This window comes from Oxyura jamaicensis, chromosome 5 (assembly GCF_011077185.1).
Source record: "Oxyura jamaicensis isolate SHBP4307 breed ruddy duck chromosome 5, BPBGC_Ojam_1.0, whole genome shotgun sequence".
Lineage (NCBI taxonomy): Eukaryota > Metazoa > Chordata > Aves > Anseriformes > Anatidae > Oxyura > Oxyura jamaicensis.
This window is the reverse complement of record NC_048897.1, coordinates 28,223,733-28,245,865: the sequence shown is the minus strand read 5'-3', so window position 1 is coordinate 28,245,865 and position 22,133 is coordinate 28,223,733. Positions and strand designations below refer to the sequence as shown.

General features: G+C 40.7%; 1 long non-coding RNA gene across 2 annotated transcripts in view; it reads right to left on the bottom strand.

The window, feature by feature from the left end:
* The window catches only part of LOC118168462, a 36,817-nt gene extending 20,004 nt beyond the window's left edge, over positions 1-16,813 (bottom strand). The window contains exons 1-12 of one of the 2 annotated variants that reach the window (XR_004751571.1): positions 16,062-16,813; positions 15,724-15,971; positions 13,782-14,044; positions 13,183-13,463; positions 12,782-12,871; positions 12,063-12,115; positions 11,273-11,391; positions 9,229-9,306; positions 7,309-7,482; positions 6,023-6,187; positions 4,139-4,520; positions 914-1,120 (exon numbers count right to left, since the gene is read on the bottom strand). This is a non-coding gene — a long non-coding RNA (uncharacterized LOC118168462). Of the gene's footprint in view, positions 1-913; positions 1,121-4,138; positions 4,521-6,022; positions 6,188-7,308; positions 7,483-9,228; positions 9,307-11,272; positions 11,392-12,062; positions 12,116-12,781; positions 12,872-13,182; positions 13,464-13,781; positions 14,045-15,205; positions 15,663-15,723; positions 15,972-16,061 lie in introns of those variants that run through there. The other variant, XR_004751572.1, reaches the window with a different exon arrangement.
* Positions 16,814-22,133: the final 5,320 nt, after the last annotated feature.

Sequence of the window (22,133 nt, the reverse complement as noted above, 5' to 3'; positions counted from 1 at the left end):
ATTACTCATTTCAGTTTATTACTAATACTGTTACTTGAATGTATTGCCCATTGCTCTTAATGGGATTAGAAGACTTGTAGAAGCATGTGGACAGGCTTCTGAAGAAACATATGTATAGTCTGGTGACACATGCTAATATATAGTTTGCTTGTTTTATATTCCTGTTTTAATAAACAAAATAGTAACAGGCCAGATAGAAAAACTGGGCTTGGATCTCACTTCTCCAAGTACCTGCATACTGCTTTTCCCCAGACCAGGCAGAAAAATCACTTACTATTTTGATTTGAGAACGGGTGTGTTCAGTATTATTTGGGACTACTGCTAATGAGACATCCTTATTACTGATTAGGCCTGAGCAGGTAACAACTGAACAATGAAAAGACATTTACCTGACAGTGACTAGTGAGTGTGCTAAAAGCACATCTAACATACGTGTATAGCTCCTGGCCTGAAAAGACTGTCATGCAATCTCCTACCCATGACAGATTTTTTTTTTTTTTAATGAATCCTTTTCATTTAGGAAACAAATCTTGGTCAGACAGGAAATATACTCCAAGACAAATGACTTGTAAAGCTAGTATTCTGTTATGTCAAGACACGACATCACCATTGTCCCTGTACATGGATAGGCCCTGTTGTCTTGAATTTTAATTTAATCGACATCTGTAGGAACCACTATGTAATGTGCGACACATGCACATAGTAAAAGGCAGCCTGGTCTTGAGAAGACTGCTGTCAAGTGGATGGAATAGAAGGGAAGGTAATCTTAAGCCCACTGCCCAGGTGGAGAGCTGAGGTGCAGAACCCGTTAGTGGTATGCCCAAAGCCAAAGAGGAATTCTGAGCTTAGTCCACAGTTATGAATACAAAAGCACCGTTCTTCCTCCAGCACTGCCATGAATGTTTATGCTTACCTTTGTCTTTGCAGATGTATCACAGCTCCATTGAAGCTCAAGGGTCAGACAGTGCTTGTTGCTGTAGACCTTTTCTGCAGCTGTGAACCATGTGGCAGTACTGACATCATGTTTCAGCATACCATGAGTCTGTTAGCTGTCTTCCTCATCTTCGTCTGGGTGGCAATTCTGTTTCAGGGTCATGGTTTCTGGGACTTTCTCAGCCAGCTGTGGTAGGTCAGAGGGAAACTAAAAATTAGTTTGCATGTTTAAGTACTGGTTTCTTCTATTTGGGACCCTTCCTGTGTCCTTTTCTGGGAAAAGGAAAATTCACTTCAGCTCCTCCCTTCCAAAGTTTGTGTGTGTGTAGTTAAAGTACTTTCTTCCTTCATTTCTTTTAGCTTGAGGAACCCAAGTATCAGTTTGCCCTGTGTAATTCCCTTCTGATGAAAAAATAAGGTTGTTAATTTTAAAAAGCACTCTCTTGTGAAGAGATGTAAAAACACAGTGCAAAGGTCCCTAACCCCCAGCAGATTGTTACAGTAATGGTAGTCTCTCTAAGGAGCAAGCTACTCTGCCTAAACCTGGCTGCACCCACTTGCAATGGAAATAATCTCACCAGACTGCCACACAGACAGACACTGCTGTGTTAGTGCTATTATGGGTATGTGCCCAATCAAACACGGGATACGAAACAAGGTAGCATTTAGGGATGTCTGGAGCAATACTACTTCATCCTTTCACTCCACATTGGTCACAGTGAGGAAAGCTCAGTACCTTCCTTATTGCTTGGGTCTGAACTGTGCCGCTCCCGTGTTTGCATCAGCTAACTGGCTCTGACTTTGAGCTAGTGCAAAGGTTGGGCTTGGGAACAAGGCAAACAGCTGGCTTGACTTGGGAGATGCCACATAAACCTCATGCTACAGTTAATCCATTTGCTTGCCTTGAAAACTGAGGGACAATAGCTGATGATAAAGATAAATTTGTACAATTTAAACCAAGAGATCCATTCTTACACTGGTGCTGATTCTGAAAGGTACCACAGAGCCACAGCTTGCACAGACATCTAGGCTTAAAAACAGGACAGCAAAGACATTTTCCTTAACCTCTCCAGATATGAGCTCAACATCCATGTGAAAAGAAATCATACCTCAGAAAGGACAGCATAACGACCTCAAGCTTTGCCTTTACAACCTAATTGCTCTCCCTAGGTCACTCAAAGTTTAATCAAGAACTATTTAACTTCAGTTTGTGCAAACTGTAATTGCATGCTTGAAAAATTCTGCTTCTGCTGATAAACCAGAGAGCTTCCTCCATGCTTTATGGTTTGCTGAACACTGTCAGTCCAGCTACAGAGGGCTGGATAATGCAGCTGACAAACTTGTGTGCACAGAAGTCCCTCTACCCTAACCACCATCAGAGAGGCTCATAGATAAGAGCTTGCCAGAAAAATAGTGAGCAGTTTCGCGGGACTTGATGAGCCTGTTATGAGTTTATGAACACTGTTATGAGTTTTCTCCAACAGTTATCCTCTATAAAATCAAAGTGACAGCTCATATGACAAAGGCCAAAAGATAACTGCAGCCTCCATTACCCTGCAGCTGTATTTCACTGGATGCCAAAGAAAACCCTAAGCGCAGGATTCCTCTTGTGACAGGACATAACACAGAATCTTACGGACAAAGATGTATGAACGCACCCTGCCCTCCCCAGACAAACCACCCTGTGGCTCTCCAACCTCACAGTCACATCAAACCTATGAGGGGACAGAAGAAAAACACAAGTCAGAAAGAGATATTAAAAGATTTAAAAAGTGAAAGACTGCACAGAAGAGTGAAGCTGTTCTTCAGCCTGTTGAGTTAAGCTCGAAGAAGTTAATGACTGAGACTGGAAGAAGAAACCTTCAAACTGTTTCAGCAAAAGGCAGTTATTGTAAGGTTTGCAGTGGGCTGAGACGAATGATGCCAGCTATTTTCTTAATACCTGTACCACAAGTAGAGAAACATTAATGCCTCAGTAAACAATATCTTAGTAATGAGCACATATTCACACGAATTTTAGGTGAGGAAGATAGAACATTTAAAAATAGTTCATGTAAAAAATGAATGAGAACAAACAAAAAGAAGAGGCAGCTTTAATGCCTCATTAGATGATTTTATTGTCCACCTCCTGTCACAATAAATTTTGTACATAATTTTCTAATAGGACTTGTCATACTCTTTGGTACAGTAATGCATGTTGCCATTCTACACCAGAGAAGTCTGGAGCCTACAGTCCCTCTGAGATTTTTTGGTGTTTCTCTCTTTGGAGATGTGGTACAAAGCCATGCTTCACAGACTGTTTATATAGTTCCAAAGTGGAGACAGGGTAGAAACAAGCATTTTTTGGTCACCCAGATGTTGTCTCCTGAGATTTCCTTAGTCAAGCGTGAACATCCTTCTACTCTGCAGAAATCAGTGTTATACAACATGACTTACGAATCATACACCTTTTCTTGCTGGCATTACTGCTGTTTTAGAGCAGTCAGCATCATGCTTTGTCACTTGAGAATATCATAGGCATAATAAGTCTGATTTTCATAATTAATAATCAAGAACTCCTAAGTCTTAAACAATAAGGATTTAAATAATTTGCTACCTTGAATAGTAAGCTGGCTGGGGATTTCAGGAAACGTTACAAAATTTTCATTCTGAAGACATAATTAGTGTCTCTGAAGCATAACCTCTGATAATACTATTTTATCTTTAGCACGCTAGCACCTGAATGCTCATCCCATTAGAACCCATCACCTGAAAGAACTATAATCTTGTCTTAGTACCACTGTATTTAAAACTAACTGGCATTTCAAACATGACAGTTTATTTGCTGTCATACTTACCCACCTAACCCAGACTACAGTATCCTTGACACAAATTAGACTATCAATTGTAATCACATGCTCAGTGTGAGAGGTCAATGGTGGAAGAAACAACTGCCATTATACCTGACATACCCATTCATGGGACAACTCAGAGCTAGCCAGGATCACTGAATGCTTTTAATTTGACTGACTGCACAGCTTGTGCTGGCCTCCATTTCCAGCCATCACCCTGAAAACACAGCAAAAAGAAGCAGAGCTTCTTGCACAATGTTCCTTTGTACAAGATGAATTTGATAACCCTTTACAAAAATGATGTATAGTTAGAAAATGTAAGAAAGTAACGTGAGAAATGGGAATTCCAGCTGGACAGAGACTGCAGGTCTTACCGGGAGGTGGCACTGCTAGAATTCCTTCTTTGTAGAAGTAGCTCCATTGCTTCTTCCACGACTTGGATTCAGAACAAGGATTTGTCTCTGCTGCAAGCCTCCCACAGTGTTAAATGGTAGTAGAGATAAGCATTTTGGTGCATTTTGTCCATTCCTTGGTCCTCAGCTCACATCCTCTAGTACATATCTTGATGGCACAGCTCCCTGGTTTGGCTCCAGCCAGGCTAACAAAATGCTGGAGCTGGACAAATTTACCATGTGGAGGCCATTCATGAGTTCTAGAGGCTCTGTGACAGCAGGAGAACTGTGACAGATCACTGTACCTGCAGGCCTACGCTTGCGTATGTGAACACAGAGCTGCTCCTATTTCAGGACGTCAAACCTACAGTGAAAGCAGCTTAAGTAAACATGGAGCAAATTCTGTCCAACAAGATTATGCAGTTTCTAAAAAGAATGCACATACATAGATACCAGTTCCAAGGCTGGCCATTTAGAAGTCCTCACAATGTTTGACATGGGACCATCTGAATTCAGCCTAGAGAGAACACCTTTTATGAGAACTGACCACCACTCATTCTCCACATATATTTAGGAGAGGTATCTGTGCATTAAAGGTCTATGCATTGCTTCTGTCTCTTCCTAGCTGATTGATGAGATCTGTACTATATTTCCTAAAACCTGTCTTTTTATTGTTTTGACTGCTTTGTTTCTGTTCTTATTTAATAAATCTCCTCTTACAGTCCTATGCCAAGTGGTTAGGTGCTATCTGAATTGCTCAAACAAGTGAATTTGCTTACTGGCTTGCAAGATACTGTTAATGTTCTTCAAGTTTATGTTCCAAGGAGTACAGTACCCCAGTCAATAGCCATTCTTGAAAATAGATATTATTTTTTTTGCTCTTTAGTCTACCTTGCAGCAGTCTAGTTAGGTCTCTGTAACACATAAGAAGAGAGAAAGATAGGATATTAAAAAAATATGTTTTCAATCAAATGAATAGGGAGTTGAGTATCCAAATAAATGTTCCACTCTGAAAATCTCAGGCAAAATGCAAAAAACAAAACATCACCACCACAAAAAAAAACACCACCAAACCAAAAAAAACAAACCCAAAACTAATGAACAACAAAAAAAGTCAACTAGTGCAGCATGCTGTGCCAAACTTGATGCTAGTGGCTTTTACAGAATATATTCACATGAGCATAAAGGGTCGAGCATATGGGGCCTATGGATAATACATATTCTCCTAGGCTTAATGTGGAAACCTATGCAAGTCTAATGCAAGCCTTCAAATAGGAGAAGAATCATGGCTTCAGGCATTAAATTGGTTTTGTGTTATCTTCTGATGTAAAGAAATCTGAATGCTTTCCCATCTGAGAAACTATTTAACCTCAAGGCTCCCATCTACTAAATAGAACTCTCTATTTTCTTAGTTATGTTATCTTCTGTGCTTGGGTTTTCTTTTCCCCTAAATTATGTGCATCTACTGAGGTCCACTCCTATATTGATTAAAAGATTCCATCAGTAGTTTAAGCAGTTTACTGATAGCTTCTGGTGGTCTTTTGTTTTTCAAATGCTTTAGTTCTATGGTCATACAAAGTAAGGAATTATCTGAAACTGGTAAAAAATAGAATTTGTCCAGTTTCTGAGGCTACAGCAATCCTTTAGAATTTGTTTGTGATTTCAGTCAGTCCATAATTAAGCACAGATTTTCTTCTGCTAAAAATCCAGTCTTAAGGGAGAAGGAAAAAAAAGAAAAAGATGCAATTTAGGCAACTTTCATAAATTCTGCAAGACACAATTCAATTCATTACATCAATCCAGGCTGAAGTTTGCCACATTCCCTCAGACTTCAGTCATAAATGCATAGGTCTAGTTATAACATACATGTTTAGGAACCAGATGATAAATGCTGAAAGAAACATAATGATGGGATTCTTTGCAACAACAGGTTGAGGGTGTGCTGGGAAGTCCAAGGCCTGCATGCTTGGTATCTATCACATGGAATTCATCCTATATCCTTCAGAAAACCATCCATTTTGAATATGGTACCTGGAGAGACAAATGTTGCAATTACACAACTTTCTAATCACCCATGAAAGTGTTCCTGAGTGGTCACTTTTTTTTTTTTTTTTTTTTTTTTTCCCCAGTCCAAAAGCAATTAGAAAAAATAAGAGGAAATTTCAGCTCACAGACTGCTGGAGAACAACATGAACTTAGGGGTCAAGGGAGCCCCTTAATTAAATCTAGCCTTCAGATCTCCAGGGGTCCATTTTTACATTTCTCGCTAAGGTCCAGAAGAAGGAGATTGAATTTCTAAGAATATATTATGGAGAGAGATGCATAGTTTGCCATTATAATGCTTTCTACTACATTATGGTCTATAGTGTCTGGTGTAATCATACACGCTGGGGAAAGATATCTTAATATCTTGTCCCACTGACTTTAGTGGGCCTTCCCATGAAGTAACAAACTCAGAGTGGCCAAGCCTTTCATAGTCCAGCCTTTAAGCAAGGTTAAACCTCCATTCAATTAAAAAAAAAAAAAAAAAAAAAAAAAAAAGAGAGAAAAGCGCCTCTGAAACTGAATAATCTATCATAAAGTGTTTCCATTATTTACCATGAGTAATGTTGTTACTTTAAGGGGGATATTTTTGGGTAGTGTGATTGATCATAACTTAATTAATATGAAAGTCCAACATTTTGAATGAGACAGAGGAGAGAATCCAAGAAAGTACCAAAATATTAGCAGAAAAGGAAAAGCGTAAGTCTCGTTAGTCAGATACTGCTGATGATAGGAACACTCCCATGTGTTATGCAAGCTGTGCTAAGCATTGATCATATGGTTGCTATCTGATGGATACAACAAAATCAGTCATTTGTATAATTCAGTTCTGGTCTAAGTCAGGGAAAAACAGCCAAATTTGGGTAGGGAAAAATGTAAAACATAGATGCTTGAAATTAGGCACCCAAATCCATGGGTGTAACTTTCAGAGGTGCTGAGTGTTTTGCCATCTGGGTATCCAGCTGTTTCTATTTGAGAGTTGAAAAGCAGATCTCACTTTGAACAGTGTATGTCAAAATATACATCTTGCTAGATGCCATGATGACATTTGGTTGATTAATCTCTAGCTTTTCCTCTGTCTACATAAAACATAACAATCTTGGTCTGACCTTGGACCAGCTCTTCGGTGACTGGGACCCAAAGATTGCTGCCTTTCTTCCTTCTTTCTATGATGTTGCCTTCCATTGGAAAGCCTCCATCCTGGGCTGGGGAGTTCCAGGCCTGGGTGACAGCTTCTTCCCTGTCATCTACAACTTGAAGCTGAGACATCCATCTTGAAGGCTCTATACAGAGAAAAATCAATTTAGTGCAGCACAGACAGAACTTGTGGATTTCAAATTGCGTGCGTCTATGTACACATACATAAATATGTACAGTAAAGGAGGCTAACTTGCATGTTTAGGTTTACTCATGGCCACAACATTTTTCTAAAGCTGCTTACTTTGCCATCCACTTCCCTTTATCTTTTTAAATGGTTGAAACATTTCAGTGCTTGCACTTATTCAAAAAATGAGCTCTTTCTGCAATGTGCTGCAGAGCAGTCCAGAAATGCCGTTTCTAATCCATAGGTAGTTTGAATAAAATTGAAAAAATGCAAAGTTTTAGGTGAGAACTGATGTATATTACTTTAATTTGGAAGTTTTATGTCTTTCTGAAATACTTCAATAGGACAGACTCATTGTTTCTACTCTGGCATCTGTGATACACTCTGATCCTGGGGAAAGGGGGCTGCAAATCTTGGGAGGCGCAGCTTCTCTGAGGACCCCAGTCTGTGAAGGAAAATGGACACAAGAGGTACCCAAACTATAACTCCTAGAACATAGTTCAACAGTGTTGTCTAACCAAGTTAGGTTTTGACTGACATATTTTCTTTCTTGGCTGCAAAACAAAATGTTTTTAAGCATTCCCTTTTAAATTATCTTCTCTCATCCCCCCCAATAATTTCCAGAGAAAGCCACATTTCATTTCTGCTGTATTCTACTAAGCTTATGTAACTGACACTAGAACAGAGTGTTAGTCAGTCCTCTCTCGTGGCCAGTCCATGTTGAGGGGTTTCTAAGTCCACAAACACTTGTAGTCAAAAGACCTGGCTATTTGCTTGATCCTGGCTATTAGCCCAGGCACGAAACAGCTTCTAAGCTCCTGACGTTGGAATGTCCCAAGGCACAAGGACAGCATTCTTTTGGGGACTGGCAAGAAGGAAGAGGACAAGAATGATGGGAAACAGGACAGTGAGACCACCTTAAAACAACTGTCCTGAGATGATCAAATGCTTACCAATAGGCTGCCCTAGCAAAAACTTCTGTTTCAAGGGGCTCAGTGAGGCCCAGAGTTCACTCCACATATTCTGAATTGGTAGGCTTTTTCTTTCTCCACCTTACCCATAACAAATGTGGTGAATTTATTTTCCATCACCCTTACTTTGATTCAAGATTTTTTTCCCCAGCCCATCTTCTTGATGGTGAAGTGAGTCACCTGCTTTCCACCACTGCCTTTGGGTGCTTTTCATCTCAATATAATGCATTTTCCCTGTGTATTCCAGGAGCTTTACTATCCCCTGTGAGGGTTTAGGTTTGTCTGCAGTGTGAGCAGCTGAACAGAGTGACATGGAGAGCTATTATTTAGAGGGTCATATCCTTTAATGGTGTAAATCAGGGTAGTTCTATTGATTCCAGCAAAGCGAACTGATTTGGTAACTCAGCCTGCCCCACTGCAAGATGTTTTTTTTTGTTTTGTTTTGTTTTTAAGGAAGTCTGAATTTATTGTCTGCAACCCCAACATATCTACCAGTGACTGGCCTGCTATAAAAAGATTCAGGATCTACCAACCATTCTGAGGTAAAGACTGACAGAAACCAAGCCACAGACATTTTTTTCAGATTCAGCACAAAGGCTCTACTGTCTTCTCTTGAACACTTTTTGGTTGTAACCCAGTCACTAGTCTTCTCCATCACCTCTTTCTCTGTCACCTCAGCACCATCTCTGAACCATGTGACTCTGCACAAGGCAAGACTTTGCCTTGAAAGGCACCTTGATGCTTGCAGCTTGTTCAGTCTTTGTAGCGTGCAGCAAAAAGCTCCAGGACAGGTTCTTCAATAACAGAAGAATCTGGAAAGAACAGAAGACAATTGAAAGCTACATCTGCAAATACAGTTTGACATTTTTCCTGTGTCTGCAAGTTCCCAACAAAGATGGTCCAGAGCTTGCTTGGCCCCTCATATACTCCTTAATATTTTAATGTAAGAATCCTGTATTTCATCAAACTCTTCAGGGATGTGCAAAATTTGTGTGTTTTGATTTAAGTAATTTCATTCTGTTTGTTGTTCAGGGAGCTGGCTGATCTCCTTTAGTTGTTCTGCTCAGCAGAGAAAGAGCAAGCTCTGGGAAATATCAAGCCCCCAAAGTTCCCCACTTCCTTTGGGCCTGGAGATTTGATTCCAGGCAGTTTCTAAGTTTTGAAGGTAAAAGAAGAAGCTCTTTGTGCTAGTCTTCCCTAAGGCTACATTTAGATAGCTATGATCATGACAAAGATCATGGAATCCAAGTTTACTGATTGTAAACAAAATACTCTGTCAATTGTTAGAGTGATATGGGAAAATGACAAGGATGTCATAAATGCAGTAAAGAAAAATAACCAAGTTCCTAAATATTTCTGGTACTTTTTCTTTCAACTGTCTTATGCATATGGTTTACAAAGGACAATCTTTTGCTGAAATAGTCATAAAAATGCAGACTAGAATAGTTCTGAAAGCAGGAAGTCATCCCTCCTTATAAGCAAAGCTTTGCTGTGGATGAGCTTTTACTGCACACAGGTTAGATAAATCTATGTTTGGTGCTGCAGACAAAGCATCCGTACTGCTACATTTGTCCCGCTGCCGGGGCATCGGTATCTATCCACCTCGATTCAGCAGAGGCTCATTTCCATGCAGCAGGCGAGTCTGAAAGTCCATCTGGCGCCATCTGGCTGCCAAGAGCTGAGTAATACACGTATTTATATGTAATTTCAGAAAAGGTGTTTTTCTTGTTGCTCATGACAACAACGCTTGAAGCAAAGGTTGAGGCCAACATTCTCGATCACGGATTTATAAATACAGAAACCTATGCTTAGTCACTTATAATCAACCAGTACGACTGTTCAATTTTCTCCCCTCAGCTAACAAAGAAGCAGAAAGAAGCTGTTTTGCTCATGCAGACAGATAAGCCTGTCAAATGGTACAGGCCCGGGTTAGAGCACCTGGTGAAGCATCAGTTCTGCAAGCATTGTTGTATGCCTTCTGAACAGCAGTAAGGAGAGGGGGTGACTACCTGCAGTGGCAACTGTTGCTCTGTCCCTTGGCTGAATGTGAACCTCCCTTCTTGCTTCTCTCCCAGCCTGTCAATGATGAGTTTGCAGATGACTCCCTGCTACACTATCTAGATCCCTCTCATGGCCATAATCTGACAAGCATATTGAGGCACAAAACAACCCACATTGCAACAAACACCATCTCTAACCCTGTCCCTGAATCCTCTGAACAGAGTTTCCTCCTCTAGCACAACTAAGGGGTCAGGATTTCTAACTCCTTCTCTAGCAAAATGCTCTGTGATGCATGGACAGAATGAATTCAGTGTTACGTGGATGGGGGATCTGCAAATCTGCCTCCAAAAGCCAAACATGGCATGCAACGAAGGGTGAGCATTAGCATGCAAAGGATATGCTTACTGATTACACTGAAAATCTGAGACTGGGTGAGGGAGAAGGGTGGGTGGTGAGAAACCAGCCTTGTGGGAATGCATGCAAGTATACAGGCTGAGAAAATGGGTTAACAAACATGAAAGCATCTGTACAGGAAAACGGGAAGGAAAAATAATAATAAAAATGCCAAGATCCAAAGCCAAAACTTACTAAGAGCAAGGCTGTAGAAGACTGGGAAGGGTCAGATCAGTTCTTGTCTGCTCTGTCCATTTGTTTGTCCTTAATTAAAGGCCCCTTACCAAAATCAAGCCAAATCCCACAGTAGCTATACCGGAGAACTTCCCATTAGGGTTTTGCAGCTTTTCTTTATACTGACAACACCAGGAGTATTTTACCTACTTGCCATCCTTGAACCACACTCCTTCCACCTTCTCATCATTCAGGTTGACACAGAGTTTGGCAGGTTCCCAGTTAGAGCAAGAATATCACACATACACCCTTCACAGTGGCAAAAGCACCTGGAAGAAATGCCAGTGGAAGCATGTGAGCAGAACGATTGTGGATTGAGCATTTAAAACACCAAGGAGGTATTTACAGAAAGGACAGGACCTCAGGATGAAAGCTGTTATCTCTGCTTGGTGAATTGGACGTCAAGGGAAGAAAGGGGGGTAACTAAAGACTCTTGTTAACTAGTTTTTACCCTTTCTGGGTATCTGCTAGAGGGATACAGCTCTAGGAACCCAAAAGCCAAAGCAAAAAAAACAGTGTCTTGGCACTGCTCTGGATCCTTAGCTGATGCAGAGGAACTTTCAAACCAGATGAACATTTCTGCTACTACCTACAGAATATTTGTATCTGAACCTGAACTCTGCACATGGAAGCGCAAGTCTGTAACTAAGACATCAGACTGCAATTCCATTGTAGACAGGATGGCAGAAGCCCCTGGAACCACTGCATAGAGAGGTGGCTCAGGCACAGCTTCCCAGGTTACCTTTACCACAGAAGTGGTTTCTTCTCCAGAAGAGAGGTCAGAGAAGGCCCCTGCCCCAACCATGTCCCTTCAGGCTATCCTGATGGGCACTCACATACCAGGCCTGGTATGCATTTTCCAGAAGCCGAGGTTTCTCTGCCTATCACCATCATGAGCCATATTCAACCTTGGCCCCAGACTCCTCATGAGGCTGCACACCTGGAAAACCCAGCACTGGGGATGCCACTGGGAAACTGCTCCTTTCTTCCGGCCTGTTTTGGGAAAACAAAATGAGACGTGCTTGGCCAAAATGCTATTAATAGTGTGACCTCCACTCAAGTCTGTGCATCAAGTCAAACTAGCATTTGTGGGGCATCATCTGATGCAGAAAATGTCTAGCTATTAGAAAGAGACCACCCTCACAGCCACAGCTGTCATGGGTGGGCACTAGGACAGATCAATCTTCCACATGAACAAACTGCCTAAAATCTGCCTGACTTCACATCTGAGCTGCTTTTGGCCTCTGAGGTTTCATTAATACCATCCTGCCAACTGAATAGTCAGGTGTTTCTGAACTTGTGAAGGATACACTAATATCATTTTATTGGCCTTTCAAGCAGTTTATTTTAAAATAGTCTTAAAACGCTACACTTTTTGTGGAAGGTATCTGGGCATACTCAAAGCTGGTTTACAGCTAACAGAAATCATCTCAAATACTAACAGTCACTGAAATCCACACACTGTGAAGAAGAACTTTGAAATTCTCCTTCAGTCTATGCCAAGAGCATGAAGCTAAGCTTGCCAACCTTCCACTTTCAACAGCCATGTGTCCTTATAGAAAGATCATAGATAAAAGCTTACAGCATCAATAATGCTACTGCAAAATTAATTCACAAAATAAATGTGATATTAAATATTTACTATACCAACAGCCTCACGTTGTGCTGCTGGTCTTCAGCAGACTGCAGCCAAACATCCCATGGGTCACTTCAAAGAATCAGGATGAGAATTCATTATGACAATCCTGGCTAAAATAAAAAACATCATATTTTACTAGGCTGGTTTAGGTGGCATGTGCAAGGACATAAAAGGAAGATTTACTCCTTTATGCATCTACCACTTTGTACAGCAAAGGGAAATCCTTAATTATTACCTTCATGCTACCAAGACAAAGCACAGAATAATGGCTTATTCCACATTAAACAATAAACAGACTGCAGAGCAGCATTATCTCACATCAGTTTCCTAGCTGTTACAGCAAAGCAGCACTACTACTCTGCAATGAAGAACAGTGCAAAGGCTACTGTTCCTCTTCCTCTCTTGAGCCAATCACACTTACCTTCTTCAGTTAGACTGCCACTGATGTACTGCTCATTAGGGTCACTGTCTTGCACAGCAATCAATGCCTGTGCAATCTCATGAATAACTCAGCCCAGCAGCATTAATGATAAGCTCTGCTCTCTTCCCTTCATGCTTTTTGGTGTACTTAAGAGCCTTCCCAATCACCCATTCATCCCCTTCAGGGTGACATCTTTGGAAGTCAGCATGTGCTCCAGGCAGGTTTTTCCCTTTTTCATCTTGGGTGCTTCTCAGGTTCACTGACGAACTGAATTGTAGCCGCTAGGAAAGGGGAGGGGATTGGCAACAAGAAATAGCATGTATCAGCATATAGCTTATAAATCAGAACAGGTGGCTTTGCTTTTGCAGGATACACCCCAGTTCCTACACAGGAGAGATTCCAGACTAGGGACTTTACTTCCAGGGTGAAAGAGGCCCTGATGCTTCTCTGCTTGCCCATCTACAAACCAGCTGTATATCACTGCAGCCTCCAGTTCTCTCTGCCCAAGTTCTGGGGCTTTGCACTTTAGCTCTATGGACTTTGCAGCTCAAACCTTGCTAATCTTGTGTTTGATTCACCCACAGCCCAAAGATGCTTACCTTGTGTTACTTATGACTGATGAAGAGGGGATCTTTCTGCACTAGATCTTCAGTCTCAACACTGAGTGCTCTAGGGCCACGGGACCTAATTGTGGACTGATCCGTCATCAGTAGAATGCCCTCATAATTATCATCTTGGTTCAACTCTTGCCCATTGAACTTCCAGGTGAAGCTTGGCATTTTGTTTGGCAAGCAGATTTCAAACACTGTTGTCAGCCTTTCTTTCAGCCTTTTTGGTTCTGTTAGGAATGTTAGGAGCTCACCTGTTAAAATACCAAAAAGACAAATACTCATTTTGTTTTGCCTAGTTCCTGACCTTAGATTTCCTACACTAAATAGTAAGACTTCAGTGAAGTTAGTTTGATTTCTTTCTTAAATGGCAGTAAAAAGATCAATTCATTCCTTAAACTTCAAGCAGAAATTAAGCTAACTAGCTCATAATGTTCAATAGAAATTTCACGTAATCTTACAAAACTGAATACCAACAGACACATTATTTTTCTGTTCAGTTCTTCTGTCTCAGCTCTGTTTTTTTCCCCTCTCCTGAGGGGTCATTGTAAAGTCAATGGCTTCAGGCAGCTGCAGATAAGATACCTGGAACGATTTGGCATACCTGGAACCAACTGGCAAGCAGAAAGAGGACTGCTATCTTTCTGCATGATCTGTCAAGGGTGCTGCAGTACCTGGCACAGGATTACTATTTGGCTTAAGTAAGGCAAATGCTACCAAATACTCGGTGTCCAAGTCCTACTACTCAAAAGGATAAGTATTACACTTAAAGAATGGTACTTCTGGCAAAGCTTATCTTTAAAAGATGGTCCAACTGCAGTAAAAGGTAAGGAAGGTAGGCAGCATCACTTTTACCAAGTGCCAAGGTGCACTTTATCATTCCCATTTTTTCCACTAAAACTCGTCCAAACTCAGTAGTGACTCACACCCCTACCACACTTACGTCAGCGAAGAGTTTGGCTTATTATGTGTAATAACTAGGCTTCAAATTGAAATCTGCTATCTCATGAAAGGTGTTTTCACATGGGTGCTCTGGTAATTGCAGGTTGGTCTATGACTTGAACAATGTTAGATTTCTGTTTGAGCCTAAAAAGACCAGTGAATCATGATTGTTACAAAGAAGTCTAAGAAAAGAAAGCAGGTCACAGTTTGGCCCACCAATTTTGACCTTCACATTTTTTCCTGCAGATGTTGTCTTTGTACACAAAACCTCCCATATCCCATAACAAACATCACCTATCGCTCTGAATATTACTGAGTTTCTTGCCAGACTCATGAAAATTGTGGACACCCAGGTATTTTTCATTCATATTGGTAATGCACAGCATATATTTCTTACCCATCTGCTTCGTATTTTTCTCAGGGAATACTGGGAATACAAAAGCTTTGCCCCATAATAAGCAGAATGCCTGCACCTTTGAACACATCATTTCTGTGCAGTGGACACAGCAGGCAGGACACACAGTGCTGCTTAAAGGACACCTAAAGCCAGCAGGGGGTAGCACAGTAAATGAAGTCCAGCCTTGGTCTTTTTGGTAGGAAATCAACAAACCACTGTCAGCAAGTGCAGCTTTGCCCCAGGCAGGTCAGCCTGTTAGAGAGTGAGTCTCCAGTACAGCTGAATGCATACCCAATCATCTGAGAGGCATCCTGTATGTTGCAGATTACTCTGGTCAAGGGCATTTGAGCATGTGTAATACAACAGTCATTTCTCTGAATAAGATCTTGTCTGCAATATTCACATTTGGGTTATTTCATTAACATTTACTTATTTCATTCATTGTTTATCCTAAGGAATACTGGATTGAAGACCTTGGCTAGACTATCAGGGTACAACATTAACACCAAGAACCTGATTTGATATTAATTTAATCTGTAGTGAGAGATCTTCCTACAGACATGATTGACAGAGAGGTTCTGAAGACATTTTTACCTTGTTGAGATTTGGCACAATTCTTTAATGTGCCTTTAAAAATCCACCTTCGAAAGTCCTGCTGCAAAAAATGTAGATGTGTATCCTATCTGGGATGTGGAACCACTTTCTTCCACAGCTGTCTTTTCGGATGTAGGTTTTTTTTTTTTTTTTTTTTTTGAAGTCTTTTATCTCTGCCAAGAGTCTTGGGTGCTGTGACAAACGCTGTAGGCCATTTTATGCACTTTTATGCAAAGGACAGTTAGTCACTGTGGACAGAAAAACAAAAGTATTAATAGAAATGAACATTTAAACTGTCCTGAAAGCAGACAGTGCCACCAACCTCAACCTCCACTTACTTCTTCATGTCTTTTAACTTTTTTGAGAAGCCCATGGAAATTGGGGAACTTGTAAGTTCATGCACACCTTCTCAAAGCCATTCTCTGACACTTTGGAGAGGATCTCTAATGTTTCTTTCTCCTCAATCATCATCTTCTTTCTGTTCTTCTTAGCAGAGGTTCGACACACACAACATCTTGCAAGTAATTCATGCTACATTTCTAAGTAAGAAACTGCCATCCCTATAGCGTTACAGATATCTAGTTCATGTGGTTCCAAACAAGCTCTCCTAGCTCCAGAGAATATAGCAAAGGTTTTAATTGCTTCCCTCAGAGGGTCATTGCTGGATAAAGGCATTACAGAAATCTTTAGGACCACCTTGCCTGCCAGACCATCTGCTGGGAATATGCTGCATTGCTAATGCTCCAGGAACAAAGAAAGATGATTTTTGTGTTGATGGTTCCTGTGACACTGCAAAACTGACAGAAGCAGTGGTGTAGCACATTATTGGTGCTGAAAGTTTGACTATGTCTTGAGAAATGAAGACTTAGAATCAGTTCATAAACAAGGAAACAACCTGTCTGACCTTTTTTCATCACTTTAAGTCCAACTTTTATTGACCTGGGGAAAAATGCCAAGGTAATTTTGTGACTGCTCATACTCCTAGTGTGACCTTCCACTAGTCATTTACATCCTCCATGCTCCACTGAGTAAGATGTTCTAACTTCCACTGATGTCTTTAGTGGGCTCCGAATGGGGCACAGGCAAGTAAGGAACCCAGTTTAGCTGTGGGAACTGCTCTTTCACTGAAATTTGCAGAGGACAGAGCTGCAAACTCAACCACGGCCAGCTGCTGCTATTGTAGGCAATCAGTGCTCATGTGCTACACTGGGTGGAAAAGGTAGATTCTTTCCTCCTGCTTCACTCCATTACTTGAAGCTAATCTCCCCTGTAAAGACACTCCATTTTGTTTAACTTAAGAATTTTTATAAACCTAGCTGCTATTAACTGCTCTAGTCACTAATCAAGCCAAATCCCTAGCACTTACTTTCAGACACAATCAAGGATACCATGTAGTATCAGTGCGGGTATTGGACACTATATGCTTGTACTTATCTGCATCATCTCAGAAGAAGCATTGAGACTGGAAAGAAAAAAAAAAGCCAATGTTATCAGTGGTGGTAGTGGGAAATTCAGCAAATGTATTACTGAATTTTTCTTTTTATTCTGTTAAAATCAGTATTTTTTAACTCTTTAATAGAACTGACCTGTTGAAAATCCAGAATCTTTGAGGAGATAAATCTGAGACCCACTCCTATGCTCCCTAAAGATCTCCCACAGCCTTGCCAAAGCCTCAGAAACACTCAGAAGCTTTTCCACTGACAGTGATGTATTTTGGATTTTATATTCTTGGCCTAAGGCTAATGAAGACGCATTTCTTCTCAGAAGCATCCTTTTATTCTGGTGCTCTGCAATGAAAATGAATATCACCCCTCAACTGCATAAGCAATACAGAGAGCAAAGGAGCGTAAATGGAAGCTGCTGGACTTAAGACTCTGGAGTTTTGTAGGAAAAGATATAGGGAGTTTGACCTGCCCTGGTGGGCAGACTTGTAAATAAAGGACTCTCTGAGAGACGAGGTGGAATAGAGTGGGCTAAGAGAGGAGACAAAGGGACAGAGCAAGTGAAATGAGGAAAACAACAGAATGCAGAAAGGCAGAACTTCTGCTGTCAGTCATGTGACTTCACAAATTAAACAGGGATGAACTGGGACATATGTCCTGAATATTATTATGAATTAAATGTTAGTATTGCTTTTACCTGAAAGGCACACAAGATGCATTAGTGCCTCACTACAATATACACAAAACCAAGGAACAAAAATAATGGTTCTTGCTCTAAAGCTCTTTTCTGTTGACAGGCAACAATGCCCTACAAACATGCAACAGCATCTGAAACTTGCAGTATGCCAGCTGCAAACTGGGACATTTTCCTTGCTGCTGAGGAATGTTATAGTGCTTCAAATTTTCCTTTTAAAAGTTTTTTTGTAAAGAAGAACTAATGGCAAGAAAAAAAAGGAGTGCTACCTTTAGCACATACTCCTTATTGATACTATAAAAATGTTCTTCTACTGGTACCCACTCTCTCAATGGCTCCTGGAAAACTCTCAAGGCTCTCCTGTCAAACTAACTGCTATCCAGCAATATGTGTTGGCAAGCCACTGTGCATCAGGATAACAGAGGTGGAAAAAACCCTTGCAGAATAACCTAGAAGACTGTTTTTATCACTTCATGGATCTACATACTGAAATAAGCAACATTTTAAACTGTTAATTTTAGAAGGCTCCAAAGAGGTGCAGCATTTTTCAACCAGGGTGAACCCATTTAGTATTTTTTGAGAAGCATTTCTTCAGTTTAGGTAGAACAGTAACTTTCTTCCAACCAGACTGACCAATAAGGAACTGACGTTGAATACTCATTTCTAACAGCTCCATACAAATGCCTTACTGGAGCTAGTACATTTTTCTGTGGTAATAGCAAAAGGTCTCCATTTTATACCAGGAAAATCAACATAAACTCTACTATCAGAATGGATATCTGCTTATTTATTTAGATAATTTCATTGCATTTTTTCCTTATTAAGGACCTCCACAGCTGTCTCTAGTTTATCACACTGTGGAATATATGAATGCTAAGATGGCTTGTGCACACCTCACTCTTGGTGAATGTGGCTGGGAACTGAGTCGCTGCTCTCACTGCAATACCAAGACACAACCAGAAAGGAGATTTCTTTAAGCCAAGATAAAGCAAGACAAAATGTTTCTAATCAAAGCCCACAGCTGATGGTTCAGCAGAGGCAATACATGTAGTGCCATGAGCTGGCCTTTGAGAATAACAAAAAGGCTCACTTCCCTCTCAGCAAACCCCAAAGAGAAGATGCAGCCCACTTTTTGTCAGTTTGGAGTGCATCATTTGGGTAAGTCATGTGTCTATGCTACTGGAGAAACTTGTCAGCATATAACCTGTTTCCAGTGGGGATTCTGCTGCCTATAGCTATGCCAAGACTAGCGTCAGTACGGAAGGCAGTTTGGGGAAAAGGGACTATTCACTTCTCATCCATAAAGGATGAGCATTAGTCATGTAGAAACAGCAGGTCCCTAGTTTTAAAAAGTGTTCCTTGATAAGGCAGATAAAGTAAGAAATGGTAATCTTTGACAGTTGTGTCCTTGCTGGAGGATCATGGGGCAGAAGGAGATCAACCCAAAACATAACCCTTCCCAAAGTTAGGGGCACAGGCTTCTATTCTAATAGAGGCTGTAATAATGCACTGCAAACTAGAAGATACAGTCCACAGGGAAGACAATGGTAAGACCACATGACCTTCAGACTTGGCTTTGTTGCCAGCAGAAATTACAGCTATATTGAGTGCTCTGTTTTGGGCGGTCAACCAAACAGATCTTTTTCCTTCTCAGAACATACATACTCCGGTCTCCTTGCTGAACTGGCCTTTGTCTCCAGCTGGCCTGTATGAGAAATGAATGTTCTCCAATTCCTTATGTACAGAAGATGAGTGAAGAGTCTCTGTCCTAGCCTATGTATCTCCATATACCCTCTAAAAAAAAATAAAGGGATATCATGTGTCTCTGGACACTTTTGTCATTCTTCTCCTGCTCAGAATTTTTCTCACAGCAACACAATTTTTGAAGCCTTTTCTACAAACCAAGAATCTAGGAAAAAAAGATCTCTTTCTCTTGCCTGCTCTGCCCAAAGGGTTTTTGCTTCTTACCACCCTCACTTTCACTGTTCTGTTCTCACCCTTTCTTTTCCTGCACACTAACGGTCAGCAGTGTGAGCAACAGCAATGAATGGGGCTGGCTAGGAAGATATAAGAGATGTTATTCTATAATCCCAAATGCCCTTGTAAGGAGTGTATTTTGCCCTCAGTCTCTATGGAGCAACTCCATACCCAGTAGCATCAAATGCTAAAGTGAGAAGGCACATAGCGTGCTGCTTTACTTACCTGCTCCACCGCACAATCCGCTGCACACTCACCATAACATGGTTTAAAAACCAACCCACCATTCTAACAGTTCCTCCTTTCACCTTAGAATGGAATTTCATTTACTCGTATTTCCTTTACCTGATCAAAGTTTTTCAGCCTTGACCACAGATTTTCTGAACATGAAAATGGTACAAGTTAAGATCCAGCAGCTTGTGCAAGCTGTGGAGTACAAATGTAAGAAACTTTTATTTTTTTATTTTTTTCTGAAATGCTATTACCTTTTGTTATTGTTCACTCTGGTTACTTTCTAGCCAACAAGCGCTCTGTTAGAAAAATTGCCCTTAACAGTACATTTAGTAAGAAAGAGCGAGATATTTGGAAGACCTGTGAGGTTACAAGATTCCTTCTTTATAAGACTAACTGACTTCCAGAGAACAAAAAGTTGCACTTGAAGGATATGTCATTGTCTGTTACTGCCCATCACCTTGACTCAACTATGGGTACTCTGCAGAGACATTAACTTCACCCATCACCATACAGCACTGTTATTCCACTGTATGGCTTCTACTAACAGAATCAGCATCCATTTGCAAGGCAAACCACATCTTGAGAAACGATTAGGTGGTACCATTGCACTATACAAAACAAAGACTTCGTGTGAGTCAATGTTCATTTTAGATTGTTACAGAAAAGAGTTGGACAAGTTTGTAAGTAACTGAGCTTTCCCTACACCATACTTTGCACAGCTCTTTTACCCTTGTTTTTAAGTGTCTCAAGGAGTGATACTTCAGAGTGGCATTTCATAAGTTCCTTTCATGGAAAGCAAAGAAAAAAGCAACGCAGACATTAAACTAAAGTTATTGACCTCACACAACTATCTTCCACTTTGCCTGTCTACAGCCACAAAATACAAGGTACTAGGACATTCCTGACAGACCTATCCGCTGCCATATAGTTTTCCTTTTTTTTTTTTTTTTTCCCCTCCAGCTGTTAATGTCCTGATTATACCTACCAAGAGAATGGAGATTTCAGACCGTTACTGACCCTTCTGTGTCCCTTGGCTTATGTGAAGTCCTGTAGGCTGTTCCAGTCTTCAGAAGGTGCCTTGGTCCCTCCACGCTGGACAAATATGGCTTTTGATCCATTCAAACTAAATACTTACTGGCCTCTTACAGGCCAGTTGCATCCATTACACTGACTTCAGCAGTTTCTCATTCTCAGAATAACAGGACAATGAAACTTCAAGTATGAGACTAAAAGGAGCATATCTTCAGTAATTTAAAGGTATGCCTTCTTTATTTAAAAATAAACATTACCTCCCCAGACCCACATTTTCTTATAATCATTTATAACACCATTTTAGAACTTTGATCAAAGGCAGACTATTAAACAATTTACTACCCTTGTTTTTCATGTTAAAAAGAAAACATGTAGGGTCAGGTTTCAAACATTACAGCATTCAACAAATTCTGCTTTGGCAGTTAAGTCAGTCCCCAGTGCTTGTTTCACAACCTAGTGAAAAATAAAGCTAAAGGCTGCCCATTTAAGTTCTACAGGCAGCAGTATCCACCACTTCTGGGTCCAACCAGTTTGTTCAGATAATCAGACAGGGACCGGGCTCTTTGGAAAACCAGTTCATAACTTTACATTACAGAAGATACTCTTTGAACAGTTCTTGTTCACCATGTAATAAGTCTGAAATTGTCACCCTTTGTACGGAGAAGGACTTCATTCCCAAACACTTGGGTAGCTCTCAAGAGAATGAATTACAGTTCACAGCCTGTGTATTAATTTTTCTGTTATATTACTAGTGTTAACAGCAGCAGTGCTGAAATACTGCAAGTACAAGAGGCCTCTTTACATGGATACAGGTCTATCCATTCTGAAAGACACAAACTACATATCTTGTTTGTAAACGAGGGTGAACTAGTGGCAATAAACTGCTTCTCTTCAGTGGCTGCATTTGATTTCTGCTTAGAACAGACTACTGTTAACTGTATTTATGCTAAATTCAAATAAGAAGGGAGTCTAGTGCAGGAGGCACCTTCCACTTACATTTTGCAACACACAGGAATGTGAAACACCAAAGA